This window comes from Cynara cardunculus, unplaced genomic scaffold (assembly GCF_001531365.2).
Source record: "Cynara cardunculus var. scolymus isolate 2C unplaced genomic scaffold, CcrdV1 Un_Scaffold_4922, whole genome shotgun sequence".
In the NCBI taxonomy this organism is placed as follows: domain Eukaryota; kingdom Viridiplantae; phylum Streptophyta; class Magnoliopsida; order Asterales; family Asteraceae; genus Cynara; species Cynara cardunculus.
The window spans coordinates 5,973-8,958 of NW_020202144.1; positions in this window are offsets into that span (position 1 = coordinate 5,973).

Consider the following 2,986-nt stretch of genomic DNA (forward strand, 5'->3'; position numbering starts at 1 on the left):
TGTGCCAAGAGAAGAAGGGAGTCGACTCATTCACGAGATATCAATAGTCATCGCATATCGAAGACTGCTCCTACGCTTTAGAGAAATATATTCAGGTAGCTCGTGATGAGTTAATTTTTTTTTTTGCCTTGATGTATTTTGATTCCAGTTTTATAAGAATTTCATCGTCCAATGAAAATTTGAAAATTGATGTCTTTCTATTAGATTAGTCTCTGTTCATCACAAATGTCTTTAGACTAGTATATGTTTGTTATTTCATTAATTAGGGGGAGATTGTTAAATCCCATAACTCATAATGTAAAAAGTAATGAAAAACAATAAGTGATGAAGAATCAGAAGACCGATGAAGACAACAAAGTAGTATCGGCTAAGTCTGGAGTAGAACCAGAGGACCGATAGACAATCTGGGATGCGATGGAAAGAGAATCCTCAACGATCCTCTGGTCATCAACACTTAGTGAATTCTCCAGCAAATCGTCCAGAAGCATACAATAAAGATCTAAAGATAAGGATGATTCATCACACCATGAATGACAGCTGGAGATGACATGTCAACAGCTAGATTTCTAGTTTATCTTTAATACTAAAGTTTATCCATAGAATAGATAAACGTTATCTGTTAATAGTAGATTAGCTAAAATGTCTCATTAGATAGTTATCTTCTTATTAGCTGATTAGTATAAATAGGTGATTAGACCTATTGAAAAAAGAGTCGCTTTAACGAGTTGCTTGAATAGCTTTACATTCTTCTTATAATAAAGTGTGAAACCCTTGAAGCTCAAGACTGTTCTTAATTGTTATTAATTTCCTCTTCAGTATTCATAACTTTCTTCGTTAAATCACTATAATTTTGTTATTCTTAACTAGATTATTAGTGTTATTGAGAGATCTGTGATCAACAAAAGGTATATTCAAGTCATGTGCATAAACACTTTTACTTGCTTTGTAATTGTTAGCTTGTTCTTTGTTAGTCTGCTATAAATAGTAGGTATAGTTGGTAGTTACCTTTTGTTCACATACAATCATACGAAAACGATTGAAAGAAAATATTGTTTGAATGAGACATTTGTATCAAGAACTCCATGTACGCAATTGACATGAATGACATGCGGACAGATTTAATTCATCGTTTGTGTTCTTGATTCATATTGAATTGATTGATTAGGACTTGAAACTGGGATCACAGAGAACCCTATAGATAATGCCAGGGAGAAGACCCCTGAGGATGAGATCGATGATGATGTCGTGGTTACTCTTGACCATGAAGACCTTCATCCTTCCACCTCTGCATTTCCAAATACTGGTGATGAAGATGAAGATGATGATGATGATGAGGAGGAGGATTCTAAGCTTCAGATCCCATACACAGGTACTGACCTTGGCTGTAATGATGACGACGTAGATGATGATTTCTCTATTCAGATCATTCCAAGACATCCTACCAAAGGAATCTCCTTCAGGGAACCTGCTTCCCAGGGGGAGAGATCATCGCACCAGCATTATCACTCTGGAAAAGGGAAAGGAGTCACTGAAGAAAACCTAGCCCTACTTGTTGGGGCACTCAGCCAATCTGAGGATACAGACACTTCAAGATTTATACCCGTTACCTCAAAAATTGAACCTTCTATCCCTCTACATCTATTTCTCTCTGCAATATCGACCCTCGATCTCTCAACCCATCTTCCATCTTTTGAAACCCTTGAGGATGTTGAAGATGAAGATGAAGCCTACAACCTCATGCCCAGGATCTCGTCAAGACAACATGTATGATCAGAGGTTGAAGAAGACCTGAGGATGACTCGGCTTATAATTCAACTTGACCAATCTGGAGTAAAAATTCTTCTTTGTACCTCTTGATATGGTGAGTTCGACTTCCTTTCTGAAGCTGAATGTGAAGAATCCCTAAAAGTTGGACAACAGCTGAAGCAATATCAGCAGCAACTTAAAGATAGTCTGGAGTTAGCCAAGCCTCTAGTTGATCAAGCTCTTGCTGAAGGGAAGTTTTCGCAGAAAGATCCTTTTAGTGCTCAAGCTCAACTCTTCACAGAAGCTGAACGAAAAAGAAAACAGGTGTTGAAGCTGAAGAATCGTGACCTCAACTGGTGTAGAAAAGGATCAAAACAAGAATGAGCCCTCACAAAATTTCAAATGTCACTATCAATGGTCGAATGAAAGATGGTGCTCTTCTAGTTTCTATGGTCATATTCTAAGAGAACAATGATGTTTTCACTAAGTATCCTTCTTTTGTCAGTCAGTATGGTTTCTAGGAATGGCTCAAGATTCAACAGGCGATTCAGAAATCGAAATCCAAGCACAAGGCTTACATTAAAGAAGTTTTGAATGAACTATTCAACAAGGTGTCGAAGATCATCGGGGTTTCTCCTTAACCACAGAAGTCCTCTCGAAGAAGAAACCTTTCTGATCCTGAAGAAGGTTCATCCCACAAGAACGAGCATGAAACAAAATTCTCAGTGGATGAGCTCTTCAAGGATAGAAAGAAGCCAAATATCTCAATTGTTGAAACTATCACTACCTAAAAAGGGACCCTTCATTCCCAATACAGTGCATGTGAAACCTGAATATGGACTTATGTTCATTGACTATGATGGTCAGTACAGGTTTCAGCGGGTGTTTGAGTTCCATATATGCCCAATAGATCACCTTGCATATCATCGAACTTGGCTGAATGAAGATCTCTATGGAGAGATGATGGACCGTAAGATTCGAAAAGAAATGCTTAGAAGAAAGATTCAAGTAGAAGATGTCCCTGACTACATCAACTTTAGCAATCTAGATTAGAAAACCTTTCAGTCATGTAAAATCTTGTATATCAAAAGAAGCTTGTTGAGCATGACTATATTTGCCTTGTCCTTATACACACAAAGGACAAACCCATATCCTTTCTAAAGTATAGTATGGTATGGCGCCGATTAGTTGACTCTACTACCCACCAACTTTATGAAAGGATGTCTGCTCATGAATAGGC